The sequence below is a fragment of the Sinocyclocheilus rhinocerous genome, unplaced genomic scaffold (genome assembly GCF_001515625.1).
Source record: "Sinocyclocheilus rhinocerous isolate Xijiao unplaced genomic scaffold, SAMN03320098_v1.1 scaffold677, whole genome shotgun sequence".
Lineage (NCBI taxonomy): Eukaryota > Metazoa > Chordata > Actinopteri > Cypriniformes > Cyprinidae > Sinocyclocheilus > Sinocyclocheilus rhinocerous.
Window position 1 is genome coordinate 78,065 of NW_015633185.1, and position 18,638 is coordinate 96,702.

Sequence of the window (18,638 nt, forward strand, 5' to 3'; positions counted from 1 at the left end):
CCACCACTCTGGGCTTTCATTTGTTCATTTCTTTGCAGCGGATTCGCTTTTGTCTGGCTGGCACTCTAGAAGGCCTGTTCTTTTTGAATGTCTTTTTTGAGTCTGCACATACAGTTAGCATGTTTGTGGAATTGCATGTGCGCCCTTGCATGTTCGATGGTAGCCACGGGGTCAACTAGATACGTCTGTAGCATTTCAAACAACACCATTCCATCATAATGATTTTGATTTGAGTCCAATAAAACCTAAAGTTGAGCTGTGGTTAATCTGGCGATACAAAGTGTGCTTTAAATCAGAAATAAAGAGGATGGGGTGGATGTTGTGACACCATTTAGCAGACCACTGAGACCCGGATCAAGGTGACATTTCCTGATAAGGTAAACTTGGATGACGGCCCAAAACAATCAAAGTTCATTAAAACGCAGTCATTTATTAATTGAATATTTTTAGGGCAACCTTAGGGCTTATAGCAGTCGTTCTAATACATGGCACATGGGGATGATAAGAAGATTTACATACCTAATTATAATGACATTTCGGGGGCCCTGAGATGGTTGATTCATTTTAAATCACGTCTTTGCCGTTCGCCATCGGTTTTGTTGAGGGGGGGGTTGTCCTGATGGGTAATGCGAGGGGCTGAGGGTGGTAGTGATGATGGGCAGAGCTGCCGCTTCATTAGAGCTGATGGAGGTTTGGGAGGAGCGGAGTCTGTGGTGCGTGCCCATCTCCGTGCCCACGGCCATGTCCACACAAAGGGCCCGCAGAGCAGGTGCTAACAAGGTCGCAGTGCCTCTGAGCCATCTGGGCAGAGCCTGGTGCATCATTACCGCACCTCTCTTTGTGCTGGGGGCCGTTTGCAGCCACCTCCGCCAGCACTCAAAAGAAATCAAAAGACGCTTGCTTTCTTTTGAGGATTGTGTGTTTAACTTGAGCTAAACAAAAGGAGCTCTAATTGGTTTGGAACAATCTGTCGCTCCTATGCAAGGAGCCGTTGGCATGTGCTGAAATCATATATTTCTCTCTCTCTTTTTTTATTATAATCATTATTGCTTGCAGTGAACTGCATTTACTCACACAGTGTGGCTAACAGTCCATCTGTAAGAAGCTGTGAGTGTAAACATCCACTGCTGCTGGTTAGTTGTCGTTTATTCTTTGTGTAATTTTAGTACAGAGGGCCAAAGATTCAAATCTGGGTAAATCTGGATTTCCTTTTCTTTTTTCCCCCCAAAACATCTGGAGGAAATTGGCTTTTCATGATCACGAACTGCCTTCAAATATTACCTTAAATCTGGCCTAAGATTACGAAGGCCTGCCCAAATGATAATGAAACGCAACCGCTGGAGTCTAGTTTGTAATTTACAATTAGCTTTGAGAAAACGCTATGTGCTCAGTGCTGAATAGCTGGAGACTTCATTTTCACATCGGTTTCCATTATTACTCTAAAGATGTGCAGACAATGATTTGCAAGTATACACTATGACACAGTCAAGAGTGGTGTGAATCTTTTACAATGCCATTAGCATTGCAGGAGGAATCTTATACTTCCTTAGTTTTCTTCTATTTTACAGTTTCACTGTGATCTGTTTCTGAAAGCCTTTTGGCTGTCATTATGTGGTTACCTGTTTGGCTTTTCTGGCAGTCCTTCTTAGATTTAACCAATTGACGTTTTCAAATGAAGGTATATAAATGGGGAATAATCAGCTGGCTAAAACTATAGCCTATTAAGGCACGTAACCACAGCCGGACCTTCTGACTCGATTTGCATTCCAAAACCATTTCAAAGGCAACAGCAGAACTGCAATCTTTCTGTTTATTTAAATTATTTGAGGGTTCTGTTTTGTGGTCAACCATGTGGCATTCGAACAAACATGAAAGGGAAGGTTCATTCATAAAGAAACAGCAGCCTTATTACTGAAGGACCCATACACACGCAAGCGGGTGCACACACAAGCCTGCACTTATCCTCATTTACTGGACTACTTCAGCAGAGCTGGAGAGCTATAAACATTGATTAAAAATTCATTCCACATGCAGCTGTTTTAGAGATGTCCAGTTGTATTGTGTTAGAAAAGCTATGCTTCCATTCAAATTACGAATTTAATTTTACATTACATTTTACATTAATGCTTAGTTTATATTAAAATGTGTATATAAATGTATATTTGTATTCACATGTTTTAGTCTGAGTATAAATTCAATTTAACCAATTAATATTAATAATATTATTAATTAATTTTAATATTCATTATTATTTTATATATTTGTATAGAACTTTTTTATAAAGTGTTACTTTTGTTACTTTACTTTTACCCTTTTTCAGGAAGGTATAGAGATCCGGAAAACATCCCTAGAACTTCCTGAAGGATTTCCTTGATGGTCCTAATTAAATCCTTGGCCCCTAATCTATTATATACAGTAATCTAATGCACACATAAAGACAGCCATCATAATCCATAGTGTTGAAAGCAGCCTATCTACAGTAATACACTGAATGCTGGCCTGTGGTTAGACAACATCTGTCCAAAGACAAAGTTACACTTTTCCACGACTGGAATCTTCCTCCTTTGCTGTTCATTATTGAGCGATCTATCCTAGTTCATCTGCTGCAATCTCTGACTCGATAAGAGATAACACAGCTTTATTGTGACTATACTATAGACTCTTGAAATGAGTTTTAAAGAACAGAGATGTCTTAAAACAATCATAACGGATATTAAAATGCTTCTGCTCATGCACTGCTCGCCACAAAATCCCTTGTATATCTCAGCACAATAGATGACATTTAGGCAGAAGGGGAAAAAAGGGCTGAACTGGGCCTTTCTTCTGGGAAATCCTGCTACTGGCCTGAAATAACAGCATTATCTTGAGAAAATCCCAGATTAAGCAGACAGGTAGGAGCATGGCCGCGCTCCGGGAAGCGCACGGGGTGGAAATCGGGCAGGATGGGGAGGGGGCGCTGAGAGAGAGCACCACGGGGGGCTAATGCTCCCATCCCAGGCCACAGCTGATCCCCACCTTGACTGACAGTGGGCTGTGCATTGGCCTGCATACAACACAGCTCATGGAGAGACAGACACGGTACAGCATGGCACCTCCCCGCACAATCCTTCCCAGACTCCTCTGAGCATCCACAAGCATGTGCAGCACAACTGCAAAGCTCCACACATGTAATCATAGACAAACCTGCAGTTACACTAAATGCTGATACATAACTCATAATTATTTAGTTATGTAAAGCATTGCCACATGCTCACATTCGCAGAAGAAATCAGCCACAACATAGAAATCAACAAAGGATTCAAGGATTGATGAGACTGCACCCTTAGCACACCTACATTAGAAACAATGCAAAATATATATATATAAAATAAAAAATAAAATGCATGTTATGGATTCATACATATGCATCATAAAAAGGTATAATCATAAATAGAAATGCATAAAAAGTTGAAGTTACAAGCTATGAAGTGTTTCAGAGATTATAGAGTATTTAGATGTTTTCAGTCTTAAAATTATTCATTTAAAATGTACATTATTGTTTAAATCAGTGGTTCTCATTCTTTTTGACACTCCCTATATAATATAATAATAGATAATAAAGGTAAATTAATTAACTAAAATATATTCTCATTTTGTGATTCCAGAAGTGTGTGTGTGTATTACAATATATTATTATTATTATTATTATTATTATTATTATTATTATTAAATAATCATTTAAATATAGTAATTTAAATAATTTTAAGTCATCCTTTGCCCCCCTTGAAAGTCTGATATGGGCCTCGGCCACCAACTGTTTTAAATTATTATTGTGTGAAATTATTGTTGGTCATGAATGTAGATTTAAATGTGACTATACATTTTAAAATGCAACATTTTTACATACAAAGATGACTTTATTTGTAATGCTGCCATACATGCATCATAATGAGCCACAAAATATTTTATGTCCCACCCCCAGGTGTATCAGTGTTTTGGGGGCCAGAGGGCTACATATAGTTCCTCTTTGTATTCATTAAACGATCTGTCAACTGGCAAAGAAAAAAAATAAAGCCCAAACAAACTGGCAGGCAAATAACTAGCCATTTTCTCGACCCTTGATGACCTTGACAAACCCTAAGAATGCTTTTAAAAGTGGAGGCATGCAATAATTATTTTTTCTCATTCTTCATCCTGAGCCTCCCACTGAGGGGAGCATTACACACTTTCCCTCAGCCCATCCTGAACATCCTTTGGTAATGATGGCCCACTATTACTCGTCAATGATCTTACACTCAAACACAGTTCGATTTACACTCTCTCCTCTGAAATTTACAGAAAGGATGGCTAACCTGATGAATAATTGGATAAGCAAGGCCAATTAAACGGCTAAAAAAAGAAAATGTGCTGATGGTGCCAAAAAGAGACGAGAAGAGAGTGTTTTCTGTACTTGATTGCCCTCGCTCCTGAAAAGACGCAGGGCAGGGTGCATGTTTGGGCAAGAGAGAGAGAAGAAGGACGTGAATGGGAATTAGAGCAGGAACAGTCAGATTTCTGTTTATGCCGGTCTGTTAGAACGAGGGCTGGCCTGCATTCAAATCCATTTAACCTTCCAAGGCCGGTGCAATCCCCGGAAGACCAAGTTCCCCCAAATTCAGCCTAAGCAAATTCCCTATATGTTCCTTTTAGACCTTGAGATTGGAATGGGTATGATGAGCATAAGTGTTGTAACCGGGACGGTGACTAACATTCCTAACAGCCATATATTTGAGGTCACACTTATATCAAAGACAGTGTGTCGAACAGGGAAGGGAACTACATTAAATATTAAAGCACTTTTGGTAACAAGCTGCTCGTCAGTAGATGCCTATTGTAAGGATGACTTCCTCCTGTTTCCAATTATCTACTTTTAACAGTCCTATAGCGCTGTGAGTTTCCCCGAAGCCCATGGACAGGTCTGGCTGCTCCATGACCAAGTGAGTGAGAGGTGTGTGCTAAACCGTATAACGCTAACTGCTAACATAAGGCGAACTCACTATCTGTGTATCCACAGAGGGACAGACTGCGAGAGGAACTAGTTAATCCCAGCTTTTAGCCGCAGAGTCAGATACAATTATAATTGTTCACTTCAGGAACACAATACATGATCTCATTCAGAGAGCTGGTGGTTGACTATACACATAATAGAAATCAAAACCTTCGCTGAAGGTCTTATTGGAAGGCATCTCATGCACTCCGACAATGTATTCATTATCTGCTAGACTCGACAGCAGTCTGCCAGTCAGATTTCTCTTATCAACTGTCTTTGGGTTTTTAGCATTTTCCACATTATTTGGTGTCTGTGTAATGCACTTCAGGGGACAGTCGAAACATTCTAAAGGTGTTTGTATTCCATCATGAATTTTTGTTTGTTTTTACCAGTATTATATATATTTTTTTATTTTTACAGATATTTTATAGTTTTTTTTCATAGTATTTTTTTTTTTTTTTTTTTTTTTTTGTATTCTTTACACTTATTTAGTGTTTCATAATATTGATACTAAAATTATAATACATTTTGGCAGGTAAAAATAACATTTTAGTTGACAATAAAGTGCAAAATTTAAAAAAATCTAATATTTTATACATTAATGTTTATACATTATTTTATACATTATGCTTTTTTTCTGTCCATACAATGAAAGTCAAAGTGGACCAGTGTTGTTTGGTATATTCCACTGAAGAAAGTAAGTCAAACCCCAACATTATTCATTCATTATTACAAAAAAAAGTCTTTCTAGATTTCCATAGTGCATTGTTAATATTGCTGTGTTATTTTTTCATTGAAATTATTACAATAATTTAATTACCCTCATGATGCACATTTTCCATCTGAGCTTTGTTGTTACTGACAAGCTTAACACTGGTTGCAACTATAAATTAAATAAACATTTGCAGTGACCTCAAACATAAAATTTTATTTTATAATCTTATAGACTGCAGCATCCCACATGGGACATGACTGAGTAAAGGGCTTTGTATTACGCAGACAGTAAAGTTAAACATCCACACCATTGTGTCAGGTGCACTTTTAAACACACTTTGCACAACACATTGCACACATCTCCATCCACTCTCCGTCAGTGAATAGCCACTGATTAGGGTGATTTGTTTACACTGACTGATGGCCTTTCACCCTGAACTGTCATTTCACACGTCCACAACCTTGTGCCAATGAGCCATTTAACACCCTCCAATAAGACCACCAGCCAGCAGTCAACCCACCCTGAAAGAATCATGTTTATTGGGCTCAATAAAACTCTTTGTTCCTCAGGCAAGAGCAGATAACAGACAGGCAATATCGCAGAGTACTAAATATTGTCGTTATGATAACAGAGATTGATCTGTGTATCATTGCACCGCACAACAGTAATGCAATTTGAAGACTCACTCAGAGGTCATTATCACTTTATATTGCAGTGATAAGAACTTCAGGAAGCTTTACATGTCTCCTACTGCCTGAAACTGGTGATTCTATCAAATATTGAGTTGAGCATCTTCCAGTATTTCTGCTTACTCCTCTCATGTTTTATTCATTTGTATAATTAAAATATTAATAATTGAAATTAGAATTAATATTCGACAGCAATAATGCAGCCTTTGGTACAAGAACATGTTCATGATTGATAAAGATAATTGTATGATTATTCATTATTTTGGTCATTTAAAGTGCTGGATTGATGTTGTGCAACAAAGATGAACAAAGATGAAGTTCATTTTATGGTTCCTTTCAAGAAGACCCAACTTTTAATGGGCTAACTTTCAGCAACATGAAACGTTTTGCATATTTTCTCGAGTTTCATTTTTAATGGAGCTTTTAAGAACTTCATTAAGTACCAAGGAATGTGAGCACAAGTATGCATTTGATGTGTTTTGTGCTTTTTTTTTTTTTGGTGAAAAGAGCAGAACAACGCAAATCCCATTGTTGTTGGTGAAAATAAAAACAAGTAATACTGGCCTCTGTAGTACATAGTCAGGCTGGAGTCCTTTCAAGCACAGTTGTTTCAATTATATTCAAAGCAGAGTAGAGCAGAAACCTTTGTTTTTTGCACACCAATACGCTGGCATGAACCTGACCCTGTTTCTTCAAGCTTGTTGAGGATTACATGTTCCTTTAGTACTGTTTGAAAGTAAGAGCACTTTTTTCTCATTTATAATTCATTTTCTCCTAATTTATTATTCATTTGATCTAAAATTTCATTAATTTTCTAAAATGTTCCAATTGGGTTTTTCTAGCTCAGGCAAGAATTTCTTTGTCCCTTTTTATAGATGGTTATTATTCTTTAATGTCTCGTGTTGTAGAGGTTATCGTCTTCTAGGGGCAAACAGCATTTTTTAAAGTTTTAATCAGCCTTTAATGAAAAGGGTCAGTGTCAGATTGATGAGATTATGTCTGTCTCTCTGTATTTTTTTCTTGATTTCTTTCACTATTGTCCAGTCGCATTCTTTTCGTGGTCTCCTAGTTGCTCTCTCTTTTTCTGAAATGAAAAGGCTGCACTAATTACAAAATGCAGCACATGGCTGGTCAAACTGGACCGGGAGTCCCTGTATAAGAAACTGATGTATTATATGTTCATTTATGCGGCGATAGGCGGTATGAAGTTGTGCAAGTCTATAGCTCATTAAAATGTTCCACATATACTCTTCTCTAGAGATTTTCTTATAATGGTAATGCCTTCTCACTCACTTCTGATATTTTTTGCACTGGGGTGGCAATACTTCTCTTCACCTACCCCATTTATAATTCCCATTTTTCATTTTAATAACTAATATTACAGCATTTACTTCAACTTCAGCCTTGGGCTTAATGTATTTTAGAAGAACACTTTAATCCCTGACACAATTAACCCTGCACAGCAATAGCTGGTCATTCCAGACTCGACTAAAAGCATCTAAAACTACTACCACAATGACAGAGATTAGATAAATATATATATGTGTGTGTGTGTGTGTGTGTGTGTGTGTGTATATAATTTTATATGTATATATTATTTTCATGTTGTAGAGAAACACCTTGAGATATTGGTGAAAATTTGACCTCAGTTCAGTACTTTTGAACTTGTTTCTGGAACAGTGCAATTAATTTCTACTTAATTATTAGCATTTTATGTTCTACTTTGAGTGTTGCAAGCTAGCAAGTGTTGCTATGTCATTTAAAAAACCATACGAAACATACAGCAAGATGATTTTAAGGGCAGAATTTGGATTTTTTTTGTTTTTGTTTTTTAGGAAACCCGGCCATTATTATTTTATTAAATCTGTGCATGTGTATGCTATAGTATAAGATCAATAAGGAAAGACCGGCTCACCTCATGCCTGCATATAGCAGAATAATGGACTGTATCCCTGAAGACTACTGACAGCAGAGCAGGTTGGCTAAGTAAGGACTCATGTATGCTACATAGATATGTACTGCACATTGTATTCTGGGTATAGGGTTTTATGTGCCCTATATGAATATGTCTGCTAGTGCATGCATTCATACCTTTGTCCTTCATGTAAGCAGTGCATCTACAAGCCACAAATGTCAGTAGTATTATCAGCTGCCTGTTTTGGTCAAATTTGCATCTAGCAGCACCAGTGTGGGCCCATTTTTAAAGAGCAGAGGTTCAGAGCAGTCACAGCTTAGTATTCATATTGATAAGGGTGTACTCAAAGGAGGGCTAAGAAATGCATTTGCCATCCCAAAGCTGGACAAATACCCTGTTGTCTGCCATGAGCTTGTGCTCCTCTGAGGTTCAAAGAGAAGATGACAAAGAGGAAGATTGTCAGGTGCAATGACTGAGAATAAGACCAGTGCAGATAGAGGGAGCTGGAACAGGCACTGAGCTGTAATTATGACCAGGGTGACCATAGCCTGAGCCTCAGATAGACCGACCGACCGCCCACTGTCTGTTCAACGACTGTCTGATGCATATTGCAGACAGAACTGGAAAGCTCTGTCACTGTTTTGCTCTTGTAAATTCTAGTCTAGCTGACTCAACGCAACTACTGTATGTGTAAAGCAACACAGGGATTTTATCAGTTAGCCTGAAACAAAGTTGTGTTTATAAGGTGCCAGCACTGATACAAGTGCAGCAAGTTAACTAGATATCCACAGGCAGAACTGTAGGCCTATATTCTTATATATCTTCAGAACAACTGCACCACAACTAAAGAAATTATATTTTACCTGAGTTGTGAATGTGATAATGCAGCTTACATTGAATGTAATGAGATAAAAAGACTGTGTATAGCAAAAAATGACATGAAATCGCATCTTGCTATTGAGCTGACCAGTGACTCTGTTCAGTAACAATTTATTTAAAGCCTTTATGTATAATGCATTATGCATGTATTCATAATGATTGTTGTAATGCATTATATATTTTCATAAATAATTGTAACCAAAGTTAAAATGCATTACAGTTTTTGAAGGTTTGTTCATCATATATTTTAATGCATTATACTTTCTAAAGGTGTTACAATAAATAGAGAAGTATTATAATGCATTATAACTGAGGTTACAATTATTCATGAGATCATAAATGCATTATAAAGGTGCATTACGAGGCATAATTAATGCATTATATATAAAGGCTTTTGGTAAAGTGTTACCGCTGGTTCTTTTAATTGAATAAATCATTTTAAAGGGGTCACATGATGCGATTTCATTTTTTCCTTTCTCTTTGGAGTGTTCACAAAGTCTTATAAACTCAGGAATTTCCGGTTTGAACCATTCTAATTAATCCTTTACTGAATGAACTGAATCAGTTTCACTGCAAGTTATCATTAGTGATGTCTGTTTCAAAATGAAGCAAGTTTTGTGTACTTAAGGTTTGTGAAACTTAAATCTGACTGGTTTATGACAACTTAATTCCTCAGGAATTATTTAATAATATCTAGTTTTACCGTGAGTTTCAAGTAAATAAATAGATAGCACCTTTACAAAGTGTTTTTTTTTCAATGCAAAATACATGAGTTTAAATTTGAAATTAAATTTTAATTTTAATCTCTTAATATATTTTGTTACTGACCAAAACAATAAAAGAATATTGTGGTGTATTTTTTTAATTGACTATGCCTATATCATAATATATATTGTTACTGACCAACTGATAAAGAATTTAATGACGTATTTGCAGACAAAAGTGGACAATGCTTTATTGAGAATTACTTACTATTTACATTTATCCCACTCTTTTATCCAAGGTGACTTAAATGAGAAACAAGCATGACCAATTATTCCAGTTGTGCTACAATACCAAAACCTTGACAGGCTATACTTTGACAGACACACCTAAATTCTTTAGTTGATGAATATACAGTTGTGTCTTTACAAAACAGAAATATATTAGACTGTGACTATGATTAACTCTACTTTTGTTTTTACATAGCGCTTGAATTTATTATGCATGCACATCAGTGTTAATTTTGACAGCAAATTTTGATTTAGTTTTAGTCATAGTCTTTTGACTAAAATGCCATTTAGTTTTAGTCATATTTTAGTCATCTGAATTGTTTTTAGTTTTAGTCTAGTTTTAGTCGACTAAATATCATAAGATTTTAGTCGACTAAATCTACAGTAAATTTAGTCGGCTAAAACCTAATGGGTTTAGTTACAGTGTAATGTGTTTATTAAGCATTTCTCAAAAATTTCCAAACTCATTATATAGGTTTGATATTAAGGTTTTATCATGATAGACACTGATTTAACTGCTGTGACACACAAAATGCCTTTATGTTAAGATTAAATAAAACCACTTCTCACAAAGAACAAGAACATGGTCTACTTTTTAATGAAATACCAATGGTTATATAGGCTAATTATGCATTCTTTATAGCAACTTGTTTGTTTACCATATTCTTCATTCTTTCAAGCAGACATATTTATTTCTATAAATAAATTTAGATTAATCTTTAAGGCTACTAAAGTATTTCAGTCAAGAGCAGTGCGTGATTTTCTCTCTTTCTGTTGTTTCTTGATTAACATCAATGACTCGGACAATAGCCAACTAAATAAAAATTATTCGTCAACGAAATTAACACTGATGCACATGGTGATAAATACAAGGCAGTAATGTAATAATCAATATGTAATGATGGAGGTAACAGCTATGTTATAGAGTCCACAGCTGTGCATTGTTCCACACAGGCAATGGTGGCTGCAAACACACGGCATGTGAAGTAAAATGAACACACATTCTTATCAGATGCAGATTTTTCTGCTGCAGCATGTGGCAGTGTCAGTGGAGGGGCCGCTGGCCTGCGCCGGGGGGCATGCTAAGGATAATTGGAGGGCCGGCATATTGAGAATGAGGCCAGGCAGCCCAGTCTGCTCAGGGGGGTCAGCGCTCTGCACTCACAGCTGGTCATTAGTGACCCACGCTGAAAGGAATATAGAGGTATGCTAAAAAACCTATTAAAATTTTAGCTCAGTAGCTGTGACAACATTACAGGAGAGAGGTGAGGGAGGGAGATTAATCTTTATTGGGCGATTAGCAAATATAGTCTCCGTCCGCTGAAACGGGACACACTGGGTGTTGCCAAGTACAGAGCTGACACACACAGACGAAGACCGAAATGTATTTGAAAGTGAACATCACTATGTGGTACTCACTCTGAAGGGCAGAACATTTGTAACAAGCACACTGAAGAGTAAGTACATTTGAAATCCTTCAAATGTATTTGTGTACTATTTCCTGTTGATTGTTCTTGGTTGCTTGATGGGTTTAAATACCAGGTAAGATCTTTAATAAATTATCTCAGGTTTAAAAATAAATAAAGGACATGCAACCTAGGATCTCATTATTGTAAATGGCAAAATGAATTTCTTGAAGTGACCACTGCACTTTCACTATCAGCCATGTAGGAGGGCCGTTTATGAAGGTTTATTTCGACTGAATGTCTGTGGCCTTTACAAGTTTGTTATGAGGTTCAGTCATTCTATCCGTAGTGCAAGTCGAAAGCAAGAGTCAAAAGTACCAAAAAAGTGTTCAAAAGTACCAAAAATGACTTTAAATTGATTGTGTCAGTCATATAACTTCAAACAAAAACTTAGCTCAGTGGCTGTGACAACAAACTGAGAAGTTTGGTGGGAGATTAATCTTTATTGGGCCTTTAGCGAATATGGCCTCCGTCTGCTTAAACTGTACATTCTTGGGGACATTCTATACAAAGTACAGCGCTAACACACAGAAAGCCGAAATCTGTGCAGAAGTGAACAACACTATTTTGTACTCACTCTAAAGGTCTTGTAGTGAGGATCCTAAAGAGTGAGTACATTTGGATTCATTCAAATGTATTGAAAGTTGTGTGCTGTCTCTGTACCTGTAACTGTGCTTGAGGGGGTTTAAATACCAGGTAAAATCTTCAGTAAATTACCTCAGGTTTCTAAATTAATTGAAAGGATGCATAACCCAGGACCTTATAAAAAGTTAAATTAATTTTTTGAAGTGACCATTGCATGTAACTTTCACTAACAGCCTTGTGGAAGCACCATTTATGAAGGGATTCAGTTTTTTTACTTTCATTTGGAACAGCCCATTGAGTAACAAAAATGCTCTTTGACATTCCCCCTAAAACGGAAATTCTGTGGCCTTCACATCAGTTTTCTTATGAGGTTCAGTCATTCTAACCGTAGTACTGCAGGGTAAGCCAAAAGCAAGAGTCATATTCAAAGATTCAAAAGCTCCAAAAGTGACTTTAACTTGATTGTATCACTCATATAACTGAAGGTGCTAGCTTAATATTCCAAACAAAAAAATATTCTGTTTCAAATTGGTGCTGGTGTCAGGGGTCAAAAAAATATGCGTTAATGAGATTTTGCATTATGTGGAAAACAAACACAGATTTGAGGATGCACTCCAAATAAAGGTACACCTTGAGGGAAAAAAGCGCCTGACAAAACTGCAAAATGACCAACAACCTCATCCAACCTCGAAACAAAAGAATCCAGGATCTGTAGGTAGATAATAAAAACAAAAAAAGAAGAAAAAAACACATGGCCTCTGCATCTCCTTTTATCACCCGCATTAATTTGTTCTCCAGAACAACAAATGTTTTTTTCCAGCTCTTGTGAGAATTTTGTTAAATCTGAATGTTGGAAGGCAAGGTGATTAAATATTAAACAATGCAGAAATCATTCTGTTACCTAAAGGGATGCTATTTCTTTTTCTTCTTTTTCCCCATTCCTCTTTTTTGTCATCTTTGTGTGTTGAAAATTCCTTTAAAGTACCGCATACTCTGAAGGCATGCATGGCAGACCCGGGCGAAGTTTGTTTCAGACCCCAGCTATTTATTATGGAGCATGAGGCGGCCTGGTCACTTCACTAAACTAATGTGTCATTACTCGCCCGCTGCAGCACTGACCAAAGCGCTTGCAATATGCATTGAGTTTGAATTATTTCTCTGCCCCCTGGCAGCAACAGAGAGGAAGGAGGCGAGCGAAGGAGAAAGACTAGAAGAGACAGTGTGAGAGAGAAATGTGCAGCAAAAAAAAAAAGGAGGAAAGAGGACATTCTGCACAGTTTGGGTCTGATCCTAAGGGAAGCATTAGCAACCCTTTGAAGGGGGAAAAGGCATCTGCACCATAACCGAGACTAACACTGCAGGGTGAGGGGGTCACAGTCCATTCCACCATGCTGCTATTTTTGGTAGCCGGGCCTGGGGAAGAGGAGGGGCTGTGGGAGGTTTGGAGTATTCTGCGTTCAGACCTGAGAGGAAACTTCACGGCAGGTCTTCGTCAGTGTTAAGCGGATGCTTTCATCCAGTAGCGGTGGTAAACAAATGCAATCGTTAGGGTGGGTTCAGGGCTTGTGGCCTCCTAGTGCAGTAGACCTGGGGCTGAGAAGATCAAGGAGACTCTGGCAAAGGAGGCCTGTTCTTATTGTGGAGGCTGTAAGCCTGCAGGGCTTTGACTCACATACGGTACCTGAATCAATCCAGTGCATCATCTCACCCTCTCTCAGAGACTTTCAGCTCTGTTCAACATGTTCACCCGAAGAATGGCTGGATACAGAAGCATCATGCCCATTCAAACCGTTCAGATTTTTGAGCCAAGTGGATTTTGAATGCAATTTCCAAAAATATATATATTTGTGTGCTTGAAAATGTAAGTCCAAACCAGTGCTTAGTGGAACCACTAAGTTGTTAAAGTTTTGAGTAAACTTTAACAACTTTTGGTAAAGATTTTTTCTTTAGTCGTGTCTTATCTCATCTACAGAATCAAGTAAGCCAGGACTAGGGATATGTTGAATAATTTAACAATTCTGGTTCCTGATGTGATTCCTCATAGAAATTCAGGTTCTGATTTGTTAACTGTTTCATTAGCAAATCTTTTAGTACTTATAAGGAATAAATATTTGAAGAAAAAATGCAAATCCATCTGCAATTTATGTGATAGTTTCAATAATATATAACATTTAAAATAGAGAAATAAATGTTTTGCGAGTGTATATATAACTATATAAATTAAACTATGCTGTATATGAAGAGTTCAGATGCAAAAGCCTCTAAGTATTTGTGCTATATTTATGTTCTGCTATTTCATTTTAATATCACAGAAAAGGACCTATACATTGCCATTAAAGTAAAATTACTGAACCTAAGCATAGGAGCCGGATAAAAATGCTAATTTTAGATGAAAATTTCTGATGGGAACTCTTCATATATTAAATAACAATACTAAACAAACAAAATAAATATGGTAACATTTCATTCATGAATATTTATACACTGAAAAACAGTTAAAGAAAATTGCAAGTAAATTTCACAAATAATTACAAAGAAACTGCAAGAAACTTTGAATAAAACTTGGAAACGTGTTGAAGTAAAAAGACTGAAATAGTATTTTCTTCTAAAATCTAAAATGCTCCAATAATCTTACTGTACAAATAACTTTTAAAAAACTATTGAGAAAATATGTGCATCTATAATTACACATTGTCATTTGAACATCCAGTCAGTAACTACACTGATTTAAGATTCATGAGTCTTAAATACAGCATAACATAGTACATCATCAGGATGTAGAGTGTGTGGTTAATTCTCTAAAAAGAAGCATCTCAGAGTCATTCTTTCAGTAATGGGGGGGGTCTACGCATCCCTGCCTCTGCTGAATTATGTTTATCTCCAGTGGGGATAAAAAACATCACGCAAACAGCGCCGAAGTCCAGATCTGAATCAAATGATTCGCGATAGCCTACGCGCTTTGAAGTCCCGATCTGAATCAAATGATTCGCGATATGCGATCCGATTGGAGCAATTCAAAACCGTGAATCATTTTGCGACGCAATGGTTTAACTAATTCGGAGTTTCAAAAAGCTCCGTTGGTACTGTAAAATTTATGTTCTTTGCTCACTTTCCTATATAATTTATTCGCTGTTTGAATTACCGTTGAAATTAATTAATCGGCCTAATGTTTTTATTAAATTGTGATCATGCATTTTGCTTTTATCTTCAGCTTCACTTCAGAAGTCCATCTGATCTCTTCTTAATATTTAAAATGAATTTTGTTTGAGATAAGTAGCAGATGATTCACAGATGAAAGCGGTCCAGCAGAAAAAGGTTTTTGGACACATAATCAAAGCTAATCTGTGAGAGCAGTCTTGCAAAACAAACCGTCACCCTCGCAAAGGACTTGCCACCTGGCTCTGATTTCCCTGAACAGCCGTGCACACCATCACTGAAAACACACGCACACATTTCGTGATCTCTGTAGGTCAACACAGTTGACAACAGAAAGTTGCTGGAAGATCAAATGATGACAAAACAACCTCATAATGTGTAAATAACTTTTAAAAGAAGTCTTCACCAAGCAGAATAGCCTCCAAAACAGATCATATTGAAATGCATAAGTTTTCATCAGACAGGAATAAACAGATCTGCGGAGGAGAGCCAAAGTGGTGTTGCTAATGCTTCCCCTTTGGAAAGGCCTGCGTTTGGCCCCGTGGGCAGAGGAATGATTGGCAGGCAGAGGAAAGCAGGAGCGAGACCCAGAGGGGAATGAGCGCGGCAGGGATTTGGCTTCACCAACCCCCCTCCATGTTTTGAAATCTAAGAATAAACAGTGATAAGGCTCCAAAATCTTCCCACCGTTTAATCTTGCCCCCCTCCACTCTGTCTTGCTGGGCAGCCTACCTCAAACGGACTGGGAGGGAAAGAGTGGGCATGCATGGCTGCTCTCACCTGCGCAGGCTGGCTGTGCGGGCAGGAAGAGCCCCCTGACTGCTGCGCTAATCGCCTTTAACAGGAAGCTCCAGTGTCTCTGCTTATGATTCTTCCCCATCTGTCTTTCTCTTCAGTGATGAAGGCATCCGTCGAGATTTCTTCCCCTTCTACTGTATCCCATTATATTGTCTTTCATGCTGCTTTCTTAGTGTGGCCGGGGCCTGGAATGGCCCAGCTAGATTTCACTAAATACATTTAAACAGAATCTTAAATAAAAGCTATAAAATTAAAGAATGCCTGACTACGCCACCTTGGGAATTTCACCCAAAGAATCTCCGTAAACTTTGCACAAGTCCCCTACCCAGTGGCAAGCAAAACGTGGAGACACAGGTATCAAACACCAATCTTTTATTAAGGTAGCATAAAATCAATAAAATAGAAACATCAACTCAGAAAGGTTTATACGATCGTTAAACATTCAAAATGTCATGGAGCTGCGGCCTAAAGTACAGGAAAGACTTTCCAGAAAGAGCTCCTAATCTACATAACACACTCACATACCAAAATAAAAACCCCAGTGCATGCCAAAGGCCACAACACACAATGAAGAACCACCACCACCGTCTAAAGAGGAGATCGACCCTGGTCAATAAAGGCCAGCAGCTCCTAAAGAAAAAAAAACTCAAACACACACACCAATTAATACGAATCGTCCCAGATCACAACCTACACAAATCTCAAATAATACACTTTAAATCAAAATCACAACAAAAAACTAAGGTAACTAAATTAACAATACAAGATTTCACAATATTAACAAAAACAAAAAAATATAATCCAACTCCAAAAATAAATATAGCTTATACACAGAAAATAGACTCATTTGAAAAAGAAATAGAAAAATCAAACAAAATTAAAACACATAAATAAAGACTCAAACTTTCAGGCACAAAACCTGTACACAACTAAGACAAAGTCCGTTGGCATAGGTCCAACAACACGACCGGGACTCAACGCACACACAGACTCAATGACGTTCGACCTGGAACGAGACAGCGGTGACGCCACTGCGGGGATATTATCCACCCAAATGATTTCTGCGGGAAAAGGATGAAGCCGAATGATTAAATACACAGCCTATATACAACAGCCGACACCCGTACACAAAACATTAACTGACAAATTGCGATTCGCACCGCTTCCATGACTGAGAAGCGTATAATAAAAAAACAAACCCATACCTGGAGGAGGACCGATGCGATCACATTCATCAGCCGAACAGCGCAGCCCACCTGCGCAGGCTGGCTGTGCGGGCAGGAAGAGCCCCCTGACTGCTGCGCTAATCGCCTTTAACAGGAAGCTCCAGTGTCTCTGCTTATGATTCTTCCCCATCTGTCTTTCTCTTCAGTGATGAAGGCATCCGTCGAGATTTCTTCCCCTTCTACTGTATCCCATTATATTGTCTTTCATGCTGCTTTCTTAGTGTGGCCGGGGCCTGGAATGGCCCAGCTAGATTTCACTAAATACATTTAAACAGAATCTTAAATAAAAGCTATAAAATTAAAGAATGCCTGACTACGCCACCTTGGGAATTTCACCCAAAGAATCTCCGTAAACTTTGCACAAGTCCCCTACCCAGTGGCAAGCAAAACGTGGAGACACAGGTATCAAACACCAATTTTTTATTAAGGTAGCATAAAATCAATAAAATAGAAACATCAACTCAGAAAGGTTTATACGATCGTTAAACATTCAAAATGTCATGGAGCTGCGGCCTAAAGTACAGGAAAGACTTTCCAGAAAGAGCTCCTAATCTACATAACACACTCACATACCAAAATAAAAACCCCAGTGCATGCCAAAGGCCACAACACACAATGAAGAACCACCACCACCGTCTAAAGAGGAGATCGACCCTGGTCAATAAAGGCCAGCAGCTCCTAAAGAAAAAAAAACTCAAACACACACACCAATTAATACGAATCGTCCCAGATCACAACCTACACAAATCTCAAATAATACACTTTAAATCAAAATCACAACAAAAAACTAAGGTAACTAAATTAACAATACAAGATTTCACAATATTAACAAAAACAAAAAAATATAATCCAACTCCAAAAATAAATATAGCTTATACACAGAAAATAGACTCATTTGAAAAAGAAATAGAAAAATCAAACAAAATTAAAACACATAAATAAAGACTCAAACTTTCAGGCACAAAACCTGTACACAACTAAGACAAAGTCCGTTGGCATAGGTCCAACAACACGACCGGGACTCAACGCACACACAGACTCAATGACGTTCGACCTGGAACGAGACAGCGGTGACGCCACTGCGGGGATATTATCCACCCAAATGATTTCTGCGGGAAAAGGATGAAGACAAATGATTAAATACACAGCCTATATACAACAGCCGACACCCGTACACAAAACATTAACTGACAAATTGCGATTCGCACC

The 18,638-nt window shown here is 37.8% G+C and overlaps 1 long non-coding RNA gene across 1 annotated transcript; it reads right to left on the reverse strand.

Moving 5' to 3' along the window:
- Positions 1-16,795: 16,795 nt before the first annotated feature.
- LOC107743604 (uncharacterized) lies at positions 16,796-17,456 on the reverse strand. Its single transcript, XR_001640417.1, has 3 exons — positions 17,409-17,456; positions 17,108-17,264; positions 16,796-16,833 (listed from the first exon to the last, which is right to left on the reverse strand). It is a non-coding gene; the product is annotated as an uncharacterized LOC107743604 (long non-coding RNA).
- Between the last annotated feature and the right edge of the window lie 1,182 nt (positions 17,457-18,638).